The sequence below is a fragment of the Anguilla rostrata genome, chromosome 4 (assembly GCF_018555375.3).
Source record: "Anguilla rostrata isolate EN2019 chromosome 4, ASM1855537v3, whole genome shotgun sequence".
Lineage (NCBI taxonomy): Eukaryota > Metazoa > Chordata > Actinopteri > Anguilliformes > Anguillidae > Anguilla > Anguilla rostrata.
In genome coordinates, this window is record NC_057936.1 from 43,543,392 (window position 1) to 43,559,608 (window position 16,217).

Here is a 16,217-nt window from a genome sequence, read left to right on the forward strand (position 1 = left end):
GCTATCTTTGCTATCTCATCTGCCTTAGTTTCCTTTAACCACAAAATCATTTCCTTTCTTATTTGCCTGACACTTTATTATGGCTAACTGTTCTGGTTTTAACATTGCCGATATTAGATCCAAAATCTGTCCTTTATGTTGTATGTCATTTCCATCGCTTTTTCGAAAACCACGATTTTTCCATACTGCCCTAAACAGGTGACATACTCCATGAGCATATGCTGAGTCAGTATAAATGTCTGCGGCCTGTCCTGCTACCAACTCACATGCCTTGGTTAAGGCTTTTATCTCTGCCCACTGAGCTGAGCATGGCTGTGGACACCTTTCCGCTTCCAAAACCACCCACTCTGTTCCTTTCTTTTCTACTATGGCATATCCCGCATGGTTTCCCTCATGGTCCATGTAACAGGACCCATCCACAAACAAAATTCTTTTCCCCTCCTTTTCTAGTGGTTCTGCCCGCAGGTCTGCCCTGAGCCTCATGAATTCCTTGCTTTCAGGGATACATTCATGTGGTGTCCCATCATGCGGGAGTGGTATGTACTCTGCTGGATTCACCACCCCACACCTTGCTATAGTGATATCTCGGTATGCTGTTAACATTTGGCAATTATGGATTCTCGCGGGGGTCAGTACAAATTTACCTTGCTCTATCATTTCTACCACCTTGTGGTGAGTGAATATTACTACTGGATACCCCATTGTTACTGCTACAGCTTTTTCATAGGCCCACCAGATCCCTGCTAGGTCCTGATAGCAGGGCGGGTACCCTGCTGCTACCTCATCCAGTTTGGTGCTGTAATATGCTACTGGCTGTTTTTTCCTTCCCTTGCATGTCTCCTGCATGAGGATTGCAGTTGCAAATCCCCCTTCTCTGACTGTTACATATAGTTCAAACTGTTTCTCGTAATTTGGTAAGGCCAATGCTGGAGCCTGAATTAGCTCCTTTTTGATATTTTCAAACGCTGTTTCAGCATCTATGTCCCACTTCATCTTATTCCTCAGATTTTCCCGCCCTGCTTCTTTCATTACTTTCCTTAGGGGATGTGTTTTTTCCGCATACCCCTCTATCCATTTTGCGCTGAATCCAGTCATGCCTAGAAATGTCATCATCTGTCCTACAGTCTCTGGTTTTGGTACCTTCACTATCACCTGTCGTTCTGTTATGCTTCTACTGCCAAACGAAATACTCCTGCCCAAGTATTCTACCTTTGTCTGGCAAAATTGCTACTTTTTCCTGGACACTTCTTTTCCTGCCCTCCTTGTGCCAACCATCTTAACAGCTTTAAGCTATCTTTTTCACACTGTTCTTGCGAGTCTGAACATACCAGCAGGTTGTCTACATATTGAAGAACCACACTCCCCAATTCAAGCCCCTCCAGGTCTGTTCTAAGGACTTGATTGAAGACATGAGGGGAATGCATAAACCCTTGCGGCATTCTAGTATAAGTGTACTGCTGGCCCTCATAAGTGAATGCAAACAGTTCCTGGCTCTCAGGGGCCAAAGGAACACTAAAGAATGCTGAACACAGATCTGTCACCGTGAACCATTTGGCCGTGGGGGGAACATTGGTCAACAGGGTGTGAGGATTAGGCACTTCAGCTGCCATATCCTGTACTACCTCGTTTACTGCCCGTAGGTCATGCACTAACCTCTAGCTCTTCCCGTCTGCCTTCCGTACTGGCAGCAAAGGCGTGTTACATGAGCTTCTAGTTTTCCTTAACACCCCTGCCGCCGATAGGCCTTCTATGGTACTAATCCCTTCTACAGCTTCCTGTTTCAAGGGGTACTGAGGCCTGCAGGAGCCTCTACAGCCTGGTTTCAATCGTATTTCAATTGGGTTTGCAGATTTTACCCTCCCTACATCTGTGTCATGCTGTGACCACAGCTGTTCTGGCAGTTGGTCCAGCTTCCTTTTGCTTTGTGCCTGAAGCTGTTGTCGCGACTCTACAATGGGGATTTTTACCTGCTTAGGTCTCCCCTTCATTGTCATTGTTATCATTGTTTGATCCTCTGCTATCCAAATTTTTAGATTATCTGTGCGATAAAACTCAATTTTTTCCTGCCCTCTTTATCATAGGCCCCAAGTCTTTAGGCCTATATCCAGGGTTCACTTTCAATGTCACATGGGGTGCTGCCTCCTTCAGTTCAAACCATTCTTTTACCCATTCATTTTCGTCTACCCTTAATGCAGCTCCCTCTGGTCCCACAAGGAGCGCTGTAGATCGAATCCATTGTTCTGAACCTGCACTTGAGGCCCATTTTTTCTCTTTCTGCGTCTTGGGTAGGATCGCACAGCATTGTGCAATGTAATTCTGTTTCAGGCCACGTGGCTTCAGGTATCTCTGCTTCCACATACTTCCCCCATATGTTCCAGGTTTGAGCCCTAACCTGTTCTCCTATATCTCCCAACCAATAGACATTTGCCCATTGATTATCTTCCCCAGTCTGCATATTGAACATCCCTGACAGGTTGATTCCCTCCCTAGTGCAATGCAAGTTTAGCCCTAGTTCCAATATAGCATCTCTACCTAGCAAATTTACCGGTGTGTTTTTACATACTAACAGCGGCAGCTTTGTTTCCTTTGCCCCTACTTTAACAGACACCGGCTGTGTCATTGGGGTCAGCTGCATTTTTCCCGAGAACCCCACTGTTTTCACATTGACCCGACATAGGCAAATGGACAGCATGTTTGTTTTGAATGCACGTACATGTAGCTCCTGCATCTATCATCATTCTTTTCTCTATTTCTACATTGATTATAGGTTCCTGCTCTGCATTTCTTGTTATGAGTACATGCTGTCCTGCCTTATAAGGGTTCTCTGGGCACCCCTATTGGGCTCCCATGTAGTTCACCGGTCCCTGGTTTTGAACCTGGACCCAGGGCTGCGGAGGCCCAGGCTGGGGTTGTTGCTGCTGCTGCTGCTGCGGGTGGGGCACATGAGGACAGTTCCTTTTAATGTGTCCCACTTGTCCGCATCCCCAGCACACTGGGGGACCCTGCGGGGGCCCCTGCTGGTTGCGCTGATAATTTCCCTGATTCTGCCCTTTCCACTGGTTACCTTGCCCTTTGTTTCCTGGTTGTTGCCCAGGTCCCCCTTTGGGGCCTTGCCCCCAATTTTGTTGCAGGGTTTCCTGCTGTGCTCCCTGCATGACCACTGGTGGCGTTGTGCCAGAGAAGTTATAAACAATGGTGGGCTCTGGTCTGTTCAGGTTGACCCCCCCCCCCCCCAGATATCTGAGGTGCTATTATGTGCTGCCTGCGGTTCTTCCCACATGAAGTCTGGCAGAAGGGGGGCCATTTTCTTTGGATCCTTGCCCTTCTCTGTTTCCTTGTTTTTTCTTTTTCCTTTCGTCTCCTCCAGCTGCAGTTGGAGAAGCTTCTTCTGCACCTCCCGTATTTGGTCATCCTGTTTCTTTTCCTCTTTGCGGTGCTTGTCTATGGCATGCACCACATGATCCACAAATTCTCTGTGGCTTTTAGAAGACAGTCCCACCACCTCCTCCAGGCAGCTTCTGGCTGGGTCCTGCAGCCCTTCCAGAATGGCTGTGCGGAAGAGCGTTGTCAGTATGGGATCCCCCTGGACATCCCTCTCTGTCAGCATCCTCCATCTGCGGAGCTGGTTTTCCACAAAAGCAGCCGGTGACTCGCTGTCACCCAAGGGCACCCCTTTCATTGCTCCTGCATCCTTGTGGGGAAGGTTTCCCTCAGGGCGGCCCACACCTGGTCTCGGTACCTGTCAAACAGTATCCCGTCCACCCGGTTGGTGTCCATGTTTGGCAGTCTGGCCCTTTGCAGGATCTCAAGCATTTTCTCAGTTCCCAGTAGCTTTCCAAGGAGGGCCTTCACATCCCCCAGCACCATCATCTTTCCCATCATTTCCTCCTCCAGCTTCCTTATCCAGTGGCCTGCTCCCTCCTGCACATCTGGCAGGGACAAGATCAAATTCTGGAGGCCCTGGCAACCCCAGGGAACATACTGCGGGTTCTGGTCTTTTATCAACAGCGGATAATTCCCTTTCTTTTCACCATATCTGTCAGGCTTTTTGGTCGCACGGCTGCTTCTACGCAGACCCCCCCCCCCCCCCCGTGATGCTCAGCCCATCTTCCTCCTCCTCACTCTCACTGCCACTTTCCTCCTGATGTGGCTCCTCCCAATAGTCTGCCCCAGGCTTTCCAGACTGTCTGACATAATCCTCCTCCCAGGGAGAGGCCCTGGGCTGCTCAAACAGCCTGCTTATCTCTGAAACGCTACTTAACCCAGGACCCCACCCCACCTGTTTCCATTTTGGCTTGGTGCCTAGGCTTGTCCCACATGCTTGACCCACCTTTGTTAAATCTTCCCTCATTTTCCCCACTTCTTTGGTTATCTTTCTCATACTGGCTTCTTCTCCCCTCTCTTCTCATGCCTTCTGTTCCCAATTTGTCAGAAACTCTAGTTCCTTTATTTTGTCTTTTATCTCTTCTTTTTTCTGCTCTACTTCCTTTGCCTTTTGCATCACCTCTCCCCATTCCTCCGCCTGCTTTTTTATTTCTTCCTTTTCCTTGTCTGCGTCTGCTTTAGATATTTCCCTCATTTCCATTTCTTCACTCACTTCCAGTGTCCCTTTTATCATTGGATACATGCCTCCTCCTTTTTCCTGTCTTCTCTCTATATCTGGGTATGGTGGAGGTCCCTAGGGCACATTAGGGTCCTCCAGAGGTGGTTTGAACTGAGGTAGCTCAACCCCCCCCCTTCCCTGCGCATGCCTGGCACAGTTTAATTCCCCCGTCTTTAAACAGATCTGTCCCCTGCAGCATGATTTGTCACCATATCTAGCATTTCTTCACACACTCTGAGATCAAACGTTCCTCCTTTCGGCCAATGCGTTGCTGCCTTTTTAGTCCTTTCCTCCCATTTCTCTGATATTTTTTCTATATCCGCCTGTAATGCCGGGAACCGCTTTCCCAGCCTTCCCACTGCTGTGTCCATCTGTTGTTATCTTTTTAATTCAGAGGGTGAAAGAGAGTGAACTTTCGCTATGTGGAAATATCTTTCTATCTGGGATTATCCTAAAGAAACTTTTTTATCCCTTCTACGTTATATGTTTTTAGAGTGGTCTTTTATTTGCTCCCACCTTACTCTCTAATATCTTTAATCCCTGCTGAAATCGCCCTTGTAATATTGCTTTAAATTTTTGTGCGCGCCACTCTCGCTCAGAGCACTGGTATACACTTTCTAACCCACTCTCTACCACTGTCTCTATTAGGTATTTATTATTATCTCCGGATGCATATCCTTGCCCGTGTATATGTCTCTCTGTAACTTTCCTTCTGCAAGGAATGTTAAAATACTATAATGCATATCGCATCCACTCTGACACCACAATTGATCCTTTTTCGGATATCTATGTTCAGTTCAACTTGTTTGTGAAAAAAATAACACACTATTTTACAATATAATATACTATGAATTATAAAATAATATTAACCTTGGTTTGTAACAATATATTCTATATCCTTTTCTGACTTAGAGAACAAAAGCACATGGTATTACTTTTATCCACGCAATATTCCTGCTACAGTCTCCACACAACCTCAATCTCTCATTCAGATCATAAATATAAAGCGTCTTCATGCATATCACACCGACCCTGGACCCAACTAACCTGCGCTTCTCGCGCCACTCCACGTCTCTTTTTCCTAGGCTTTATATTGCCTCTAGGAAACCTTGTTTTATCTACCTTCCCAGCACCGTCCCCCAGGCGTCGGATCAAGTTTGGGTTCCTGCCCAAACATACACACACTTGGATTTTGCAACCTGCAGTTAGATCATCTCTGCCCAGGTTCCCACACTCGCACAAGCATCACAAGCACCTTTTAATGTTATTCTAATACTGGCACCCCCCTTTTCAGATTTGCACTTACATACACATCGCTTTGCGCCTCGATTCTTTCAGATTACTGCCGTCCTCTTTTTCCTTTGTACTTATTCTAGCAGATTCTTTGGGTTGGTAAGGTCACTGGTCACCGGTCTCGTAGGACATGACAGGGGAGAACAACCAAACTCCTTTTAAACAGACTATATCTATATCTCTTACAACAAGGCTTTTACAAGCGATAAGTAATTAATTTGTTTACCTTGTTGTCTTTAGTCAGCTGGCTAGCCTGGAGTGGTTCTCTCTCCCCACCACGTCCAACTCCGGGACCGCCAGGATCAGTCAGGAGCCAGACCTTCTTCCAACCCTGTTCGCAGCGCCAATTTTGTCATGGTTTCCAGATGACAAGATCTTCAATCTTTGGGCAGAATTTCTTCCAATATTTTCATGAGGCAGAATCTTCAGAATATCAGACTTTATTCTCAATCAGTGATCACAAAGCCAAGACCTTTCTGCAGAAAGCTCTGCCATCATCTCAGTTACATTCTTTTTTATACACTTTTTCAGACTTAAAGGAGTACCATGGTGATTTTCACACTTTCTCGGTTTTATGTGCTATTTGCACAAGAGGCATTGAAGAAACACAACGAGTAAAGTATTAAATATGTCCCTTCTGTATTTTTGGAGAAATATGCGTTTTAAATTTATCGTCCTATTTTCAACCGGTTGAGAAAGTTGTCAACTTGGTGCGTCACGAATACAGTAACCACTCCCCTTTCCACGCCCCGTAAACCCATGGATAACTCGAGACCCATAGTTTGCGCCGCTGGCTTACGGGCAAGACAATGCAAATATTTGACTAACATTAGGTTCACTTAAATTAAAGTGCCTTTTAAGGACTATTAGATTATTTCTGGTTATATTAATTTAGCTAGCTAGCTAACATTAGCTAGCTAGGTAGTTTGCTTTCATAAGGCAATGTTATCGATAACGTTAGCTAGCTAGTTTGCTTTTATGAGGACGTTATAGTTGTGCTTTTATCTTAACTTGGCTAGCTAGATAGCAAAAATTATAATTGGATATAAGTCAACGTCCTTACCTTAGCTATCTATCGATACTTGATATACTACTAAGCTAGCTAGCTTGTGAAAATTCAGTCTCCCAAAAAGAGCGTGTATCATGGGGGTAGTTATGGTAATGGGGCACGGTCTGTCAATCATAGCTAACTGACAGTTCTCATTACCACGCCCAGACGGTTCGGGTGAACTTTTATAGTGGGAAATTTAGGCTTAGAAAAATGCGTTGAGTACATTGAAATGACTGAATAATAAAAAAATTATGCACATTTGTTTTGTTGTCGCCTAAAGACAACTAGGAAGTGTCACGTTCAACCACCATGTTACTCCTTTAACCCCCCTTAATTGCCTCCTTATGGGTGTTTCCTCTTTCAGTGCGCCACAATGGTTTATCGATTTCTTATCTGTTTACTTTGCATAAAATGATGCTCATTGGTTGACACTCAATCTTGCTGACTTTATGAAATCACTGTGGCCATGTTCCTTGGAAATTCCCCAACCACCTCCTATTCTTGACATTTTAGGTAACCTACTCCTATTCTCGACATTTTAGGTAACCACCTCCTATTTTTGACTTTTTAGGTCGTAGACTAAATGTTTTGCAAACATTGGCAAAAACAAAAATGAAACAAAAATATATTTATATGTTTAGTGACATGTGCTCTGATAAGTTTGATAAGTTGCATGTGCCTTGATAAGTAATTGGCAAAAACAAAATGGCAGCCGTTAGAAGTTTCTGATGTTCTTTGATGTTGATTGAAGAAAGCAGTTCCACCTTTTTGTTTACATGTGCTCTGATATAGTGATGCGTGTACAGCAGGTGTTATGTATCTCTTGGAATTTTCCAACAAGGGGAGGGGGTGTCTAGCACATCCCATGTAAGGAAGTACTAAACACATAGCAGGTGAGGGAAAATGTGTGAACTACAGAGTTCACCCACAGAATTACATGGGCTATTAACATCCTGTTAACATCCAGGCAGAAGAACCTAGCAAAGGTATGTGGAGAAACCAAGCCTGTGGCTGAACAAATCTCCTGCAAGCAGACCCCAGCGAATAGGGCCCATAATGCAGCCATGCCACTTGTGGAATGAGCCCTCAGGCCTGAGGGGGGTATTATCCCCTTTGAATCATATGCCATAGCAATAGCTTCCACAAGCTAATGAGACAGCCGCTGCTTAGAGATGGCTTTCCCTTTGCAGGTCGTGCCCCAGGCGACAAAGAGCTGGTCGCTCTTTCTGAAAGCCTTAGTCCTTGTCATATACGTGTGGAGAACAGACACAGGACATAGCACATGCAGCCTTTGATCCTCTTTAGAGGAAAAAGGCGCTGGGTGAAAAGCAGCAAGCTCCAACACCTCACATGTTAAGCATAAAGCCTGGATTGGCCTTAAGAAAACCCCTATCTATATTAGGGGAGAATATTGCACACGAGGGATGTACTGAGAGCGCGTGGAGGTCACTGACTCGCTTAGCTGAAGCTGGAGTGAGCAAAAATTTTAAATCAATCTCATTTATAGTCTTGAATGGCTGTAGAGACAGAGCCTCGAACACCAGTGATAAATCTCACAAAGGAATGTGCTTCTTAGCAACAGGCAGAGAATGGCAAGGCACCCTTCATAAACCTGCGAATGGGGGGTGTTGCCCCACTGCATAGTCTTTGAAAGCAACATGACGAGCAGTGATAGTTGTCAGGTAGACCTTAAAGGTTGAAAAGGATTTCCCTTTATCCATAATGTTCTGTAAAAAGCACAGCACATCAGTAACAGAGCACTGGTAAGGCACTGACTGACGAGAGGCACACCATACTTCAAATACCTGCCACTTATTTTCATAAAGTGACCTGGTAGAGGGCGCTCTCACGATTTGGATGGTAGCGACCACACAAGAGGGGAGCTCTAATGCGTTAAGGTTATGCCTCTCATGGGCCAAGCCCAAAGAGCTATTTGCTCTGGGCAGTGTTGGTGTAATTCCCCGTTGGCCTGAGACAGGACGGGAGTGCGCAAGGCTATGCATAAAGGAAAGGAATAATCTCGGCTAGTCATTCAAAGTACTGATATCACAATTGGGTCAAGTTACAAGAAACAATATTGACTATCTTAGCTCACACACATTAAACAAGCTGTATTCCAAAGCAGTGCTCCCCATCCGTCATCTATACCCGCATATCCTGGTCAGGATCGCAGGGGGTGCTGGAGCCTATCTCAGCATGCATTGGGCGAGAGGTAGGAATACACCCTGGACAATTACATTACATTACATTACAGGCATTTGGCAGACGCTCTTATCCAGAGCGACGTACAACAAAGTGTATAACCATAACCAGGAACAAGTATGACGAAACCCCTAGAGAGAAGTACCGGTCCAAGTGCAGGGAACAACCGCATAGTTCAACTTGGACCCTGGTGGTTAAACTGATTAACACTAACAACGAGAACGGCAACAACGCAATCTATGGAAAAAATACAAGTAGTCGTTAAGACAGTTAATGCACCTAGTCACCTACGAAACAGCTGCCTAGTTACAACCCTAAGTTTAGTCATTTACAGGGGGGAAGGGAGGGAGGGGGAGAGGTGCAGCCTGAAGAGGTGAGTCTTCAGTCGTCGTTTGAAATGGGTCAGTGTCTCAGTTGTTCTGACCTCCACAGGGAGGTCATTCCACCATCGTGGGGCCAGAACAGACAGGAGACGTGTTCTGGAAGTGCAGGTGCGAAGAGGGGGAGGTGCTAGGCGTCCTGAGGTAGCAGAATGGAGGGATCTGGCTGGCATGTAGGGCTTGAATATCTTGTGGAGGTATGCTGGGGCTGATCCCTTGACTGCCTGGTATGCTAGGACCAATGTTTTAAATTTGATGCGAGCTATAACAGGCAGCCAGTGGAGGGTAGTGAGCAGGGGAGTTACGTGGGAGTGTCTGGGGAGGTTGAAGACCAGACGAGCCACCAATCTATTGCAGAGCACACACACCATTCACTCACACACTCATACCAATGGACAATTTAGAGTCTCCAGTCAGCCTACCTGCATGTTTTTGGACTGTGGGAGGAAACCCACATGGACACGGGGAGAACATGCAAACTGCACACAGGAAGGCCCAAGCCATTACATTACATTACATTACATTACAGGCATTTGGCAGACGCTCTTATCCAGAGCGACGTACAACAAAGTGTATAACCATAACCAGGAACAAGTATGACGAAACCCCTAGAGAGAAGTACCGGTCCAAGTACAGGGAACAACCGCATAGTTCAACCTGGACCCTGGTGGTTAAACTGATTAACACTAACAACGAGAACGGCAACAACGCAATCTATGGAAAAATAAAAATAAATAAAGATACAAGTAGTCGTTAAGACTGGCGCATCAACTAAGTCACCTATTAAACAGCTGCCTAGTTACAACCCTAAGTTTAGTCATTTACAGGGGGGGAAGGGATGGGGAGAGGTGCAGCCTGAAGAGGTGGGTCTTCAGTCGTCGTTTGAAATGGGTCACAGTCTCAGCTGTTCTGACCTCCACAGGGAGGTCATTCCACCATCGTGGGGCCAGAACAGAGAGGAGACGTGTTCTGGAAGTGCAGGTGCGAAGAGGGGGAGGTGCTAGGCGTCCTGAGGTAGCAGAACGGAGGGATCTGGCTGGCATGTAGGGTTTGAAGCCGAGATTCAAACCCACAACCTTCTTGCTGTGAGGCAACAGTGCTACTCACTGCACCGCCGTGCCAGTAGTGCTACCCAATGTTTCCTAAATTATTTCAAGTAATTGGCCCTGTGTTTTTTCATCTTACTATCTAAACAGAATGTGGTCATTAAAACTTTGTGTTATATCAAAGTGTCAAATGGCAATCATTTATTGTGGAAATAATTGATAATTGGTTACACCTAAAAATGTTTTGAGTGTCTGAGAAGTACATCATGAATAAAAAGCATGATTATTATTGTTGATGTTAAGAAAATTGTGTTCACAATTATAATAATAAATAAATACAGATCAAAGATAGAAATATTGATGCCTATTAAATAAATATTGAATCTTACAAACCTATCCACACATATGTACTATATGCTTGTACACACAGGGGCACTTTACACTGACAATCTTTTATCGCTTTTTACCCAGTATTTGTTCTTTACACTGCTCAGACTGGTGATTTCATAAGTATCCAAATTTCTTTTTCACCGGAGGGCCACCTTATTCACATAGTTGTAGGTGGAAATATTTTAACTATATTTGTTTTACAAGTTATCTTGAACAACTGACCACCTAACCCAACATTGGGGTGTGGGAATCACACATCCCAGTCAGTTCTGTGAAACACGTTTCTGGGCCTGTGAGAATATACAGAAAAGGGACAGTATATAACATAATTAGCTATTGCAAGGCTTTTGTCTCTGCAGATGAAGTAAATTAATATTTGCCTCCAAAGCACAATCCTTTTTTGAAAACTGTGTTATCACTTTAACCATAGAGAAATAAGAAAATTCTCAATCATAATCAAATAAAATTTGAGACAAGCTGTTTCACACTCTCAATCCCTTGATTTACAACAATGAATGGTAAAGTGAAATGTAACATAACAGCCAATAACAAAATATGTTCACTACTTTTACATTTTAGGCATTTAGCAGATGCTCTTACCCAGAGTGAGTCACAACTAGGGTAAACAAAGAAAAGGCATAGATTCATAAATCATCAACATAGTAGTCATTAATTAAGCAGACCTGTTAAACAGTGCAAAATTTATCCCAAGGAGTTGACATGTTGTGCAGTGCTAAAAGAGCCAAAACCTTTCTTAACCTGATATCAGCATTATTTTACATATAAATGTTTCTGGCATCAGACACTAACATATTATCCTTTTCTGGCTTTAAATGGCTGCAGATTGAAGTGAAAACATTACCTGCCGTGCTGAATACAAGTTCCGATACCATGCAAGGCAGACACATATACAAGTATTTGTGTGTGATGTCAGCCCTGAGTAGAAACCATGGCTGGTTATGTTTCCTGCAAGCCATTGGACTCATTCCAATCGCTTACTTTCACTCCTTGCATCTTTTGTTTGTATCCTTTCCTCACTCCTTAGCTCCACCCTACACAAGGACAGGATGCAAGAAAAAGACATCAGGATGGAAGAATCAAGGAAACTTGTATTAGGCAAATGGAACGCCCTTGCAATCTCAAGAGCCAGTTTACAGACATGGCAGATGTGAAGAGGTGGATCCACAGGGCGATCATTTATGTCACATATTCTGAAAAAATACTTATGCAAAGAATGCACTTGTTTATCTTCGTGGAATTATTTTGCAGGAGCTCTTCCCTCCTCCAAGGAGCATTTGAAAGATAGGACTGTTCTTAAAGGAGTAACATGGTGGTTGAACGTGACACTTCCCAGTTGTCTTTAGGCAACAACAAAACAAATGTGCATAATTTTTTTATTATTCAGTCATTTCAATGTACTTTAAAACTTGTTTTTCTAAGCCTAAATTTCCCACTATAAAAGTTCACCTGAACCGTCTGGGCGTGGTAATGAGAACTGTCAGTTAGCTATGATTGACAGACCGTGCCCCATTACCATAGCTACCCCCATGATACGCACTCTTTTTGGGACACTGAATTTTCACAAGCTAGCTAGCTTAGTAGTATATCAAGTATCGATAGATAGCTAAGGTAAGGACGTTGACTTATATCCAATTATAATTTTTGCTATCTAGCTAGCCAAGTTAAGATAAAAGCACAACTATAATATCCTCATAAAAGCAAACTAGCTAGCTAACGTTATCGATAACATTGCCTTATGAAAGCAAACTACCTAGCTAGCTAACGTTAGCTAGCTAGCTAAATGAATATAACCAGAAATAATCTAATAGTCCTTAAAAGGCACTCTAATTTAAGTGAACCTAACGTTAGTCAAATATTTGCATTGTCTTGCCTGTAAGCGAGCGGCGCAAACTATGGGTCTCGAGTTATCCATGGGTTTACGGAGCGTGGAAAGTGGAGTGGTTACTGTATTCGTGACGCACCAAGTTGACAACTTTCTCAACCGGTTGAAAATAGGACGATAAATTTAAAACGCATATTTTTCCAAAAATACAGAAGGGACATATTTAATACTTTACTCATTGTGTTTCTTCAATGCCTCTTGTGCAAATAGCACATAAAACCGAGAAAGTTTGAAAATCACCATGGTACTCCTTTAAAGATGGCAAACCTTGATTGATTTCTAAATCATGCCAGGACCAAGAAGACAAGGACAGATAAAATAAGCGATTAGAATATGCCCACTGATTCCTCTCCTTTGATGACATACTCCATTAGGTATGCCTTCATCATCATTGCTGTTGTTGGGTCAGCAATGAGTGTGGCTGCTGGCACACTTTTCCTCAGGAAGCTTCCCAGAGAACTTTTAGTCTTTTTAGAGGATTGTGATGTGTCAGCTGCAGTCTCATCTTCCTCCCCTTCTTCTTTCATGCAGTGTCTGGGCTTGGGTGTCAATCACCAGTTCCATTTTGGTACAGGACAGTATGAGTGGTTCCACCAGTACCTCGAATTAACAAGGCTTCCATTTGAGTTGCATCAATGTCATATTTGTCTAACATCTCTTCTAGAAACCCAGGTTTTAGGTCCGCTGTGAGTTGTACACTTTTGTCTACCTCCATCACAATTTCATGGGCAGTAGTGACAGTGACACAATTTTCTGAGAATGTTTGTGAAATCTGCTGCTCCTTTGAGCCCATGGTTTACCTCTTCCAAATGTCAGTGTCCTGCCCTTGTCAGGTGAGAGAGTGGGCAACGACTTTTGTCTGCAGCAATCACCTGTTTGATGGCTTTTGACAGTCTGATTCTTTTTACCATCTATCATTTTGAGCTCCACCTTGATGGACAGTCCTGTTAGAAAAAGTCTGTATACTGCATGTCAAAGCCACATATGACAGGCCATCCTCTGACTCCACTCCTCTGTGCAAACTTAGTAGTCTGTGGTGTAAAGAGAAGTAGTTGTATGCTAAGTGTTTCAGATGTCTATACTCATCTGGTAAATGGCAAATGGACAGCATTTATATAGCGCTTTTATCCAAAACACTTTACAATTGATGGCTCTCATTCATCCATTCACACACACACTCACACACCAACGGTGAAAGGCTGCCATGTAAGGTACCAATCAGCTCATTGGGAGCAATTAGGGGTTAGGGTCAGCAATTAGGGTTCTTGCTCAGGGACACGCCCAGGGCGGGGGATCGAACCGGCAACCCTCCGACTGCCAGACAACCGCTTACCTCCTGAGCTACGTCGCCCCATAGTTGGTTGTGGGTGTCATCACTGTAGCAATGATAAGACAGGCCATGGGCATACCTATTAAGAGTTTGTGGGGCCTTGAAACTGTGCCCCCCTATGTAACCTGGAAGGAGAGACTGTGGAGGTAGCAAGTAAACTGTGCGTGTGTATATACTGTTTAGTGTGTGTTACCAACTGTGTGCTCATACTGGCCATTTTATGCATTACATTTGTCTCATACTTTCTGTGTTGTATGCTATTTAGTGTGTTCATACTGGCCCTGTTGTGTGGTACTGAGTGTGTATTGTGTGTTGTTTGTTGCAACAGAAAGAAGCTTTGGAGCCCCCATCCCCAGTCTTCCTTATGAACTCCCTCCCTTCTCCTCTACTCAGGTCCCAAGGTACATCAACTGGCTACACCTGCTATTTGTTTATTTTTTAAGACATTTTCACACTCATAAAAACAAAATGTAAGGCACATAGTTCAAAAGCAAAAATGCACACAAACACACACACACACGTAAAAATAAATATACTAATAAAAATAGATTGCAGTAATAGTAAATGCATCACCTTAGCAATGGGCAAGTGGTTTGTCAGTTCTCCATGCCAGCCCAGTTAAGGTGCTGTAGCTGGCTAGCCAGAGGCATAACTTTGGTTTGAGAAGTGGGGGGGACACAATAAAACAGGGAGTCTGGGGGTACTCCCCCAGAAAAAAAAATGCGATTTGAATCCCATTTCTACATACATTTAGGGACTACGGTAATCAAAACAAAATCCGGGAAATAATTAAGTTGGTCATCATGCTAAATTCTGCCAGAATAGTACTAAATATGCATTAGAAAAAATGGCTTACTTTATATTTTGAAGAATATGACTGACAGATCTATGGTACATTATTGCAGCACTATCGAGAGATAATGTTTCATTTGCAACTTCAATCACAACAAACATATACGATATAGAATTTTTCTCTGTGTGAAAAGAAACCGAACCAAGGGGAAAACGTTCCAAGTTTACAAACTCATCAACTGATTCGGACCAGAGCAAACAAACTATAGGTGTAAAAACGCCCTAATGTTAAAGTAAACTAGCAGCGAGAGAGACTGCTTTTCATACATTGTTGACAGATACTTGCTGCAGTTTAAGGTTTAAGTTACATAAGTTAATAGAAAAATCATGCTGTTTTACAACCACTAATCAACCAACTCACATTTCCTTTATTTCTTTTCATCCCCTCTCCAAAGAAAGACATAAAATTTAACTGCTGTTGGCGTTTCATTTTTATGAACTGCCGCTTCCTCATTCAGTGAGCAATTTTTCAAGTGCGTATGCGTGGAACACGTCCGCGTCCACAGACGCCAAAATGTACTATAGAACCACGTAGGCAGGCTGTCCGTGTCTGTTACTCGTCCGTGGCAATTTTTTGGAGTAGGCTATATCAGGGCCTTACAATCAGCAGCTCAATTCACATTCTCAGCCAGAATCTGATGGCTGGCCAAACAGTAGCGTATTAAGCACGATTTTTGCAGTTTAAAAAGTGGGGGGGGACACAAACTGGATTTTTTCCCAGTGGAAATTACGCCCCAGTGGCTAGCTAATAGGTTATCAGTGTGGCACCACAGACAATTTGAAAATAAATTTAAGCAAGATATCAGGTAACATTACATTTGGAAATTTCTACTGGATTAGCTGCAAGGCATTGTGGAATAGGCCCCATGATTAGAAGGGGCAAAAAGAAAAGAAAAAATTTCATAGATATTCCACTGCTTAAACATCTAAACAGAGAAGACAGACAAGTTCTTTGTGGTTTCACAATGATGCTACCAGAATGTAGATAAATATGCTACCTGTAGGCGAGAAATTCAGTAAATACATTATCAGATCTCCTGCCCAGGGTATTAATTGAAGTTTTTAAATATGCACATTTAAAAGTTTTTATTCATGCCATTCGTCTCAGTGGTTTGATGTTTGAATAAAAGCACCTGCTACACCACCCAAACTCGCATCTGTTACATC

At 43.6% G+C, this 16,217-nt stretch overlaps 1 protein-coding gene and 1 long non-coding RNA gene across 5 annotated transcripts in view; both read left to right on the top strand.

Moving 5' to 3' along the window:
- Positions 1–16,217, top strand: part of LOC135254139 (uncharacterized) — a 159,722-nt gene that overhangs the window by 125,307 nt on the left and 18,198 nt on the right. The window lies entirely within an intron of this gene.
- LOC135254129 (MAP7 domain-containing protein 2-like) overlaps positions 1–16,217 on the top strand; it is a 108,205-nt gene that overhangs the window by 86,558 nt on the left and 5,430 nt on the right. The gene's annotated exons all lie outside the window — the stretch shown is intronic.